Below are 605 nucleotides of genomic sequence, written 5' to 3'. Positions count from 1 at the left end.
CAGTCGAGGCAGCTAAATTGAAGACGCTTGTTTTGGAACCTCGATCTCTTCCAAAGCCTCCTGCAATCTATCACACGTCAAAGCAAAGAAACGTCAATCTGAAAGTGTGGCGTTACGTGTTAGTTCTTAAGATTCATCGAGGGTAATTAGCGAGCGCAAGTTTTGTTTGTATAATGACGTTTGTCTCGGTGACTTTGGCATCATAAACAGTGGAAAAACAGGTCCCTGCCAGACTTGCTTGACATGACCTCATTTACATGATATACACACGTGTGATTTGAACGATTATTATCTCACGGGTGTCTCTCTCACGTATGTAGGATAAAAAAACAATACGTTACAATCACAGATATTTCGACCCACCGCAACACGGTGGCCTAGTGGTAAGGCGTCCGCCCAGTGTGCGGGAGGTCGTGGGTCGACTTTAAAATTGGCAATCTAGTGGCTGCTCCCGCATTATGGGTTTTGTGCAAGGACTGGTTGGTCCGGTGTCAGAATAATGTGACTGGGTGAGACATGAAGTCTGTGCTGCGACTTCTGTCTTGTGTGTGGCGCACGTTAAATGTCAAAGCAGCACCGCCCTGATATCACCCTTCGTGGTGGAC

The sequence above is a fragment of the Littorina saxatilis genome, unplaced genomic scaffold (assembly GCF_037325665.1).
Source record: "Littorina saxatilis isolate snail1 unplaced genomic scaffold, US_GU_Lsax_2.0 scaffold_371, whole genome shotgun sequence".
In the NCBI taxonomy this organism is placed as follows: Eukaryota; Metazoa; Mollusca; class Gastropoda; order Littorinimorpha; family Littorinidae; genus Littorina; species Littorina saxatilis.
The sequence above is the reverse complement of the archived record's forward strand: the minus strand, read 5'-3'. Positions refer to the sequence as shown.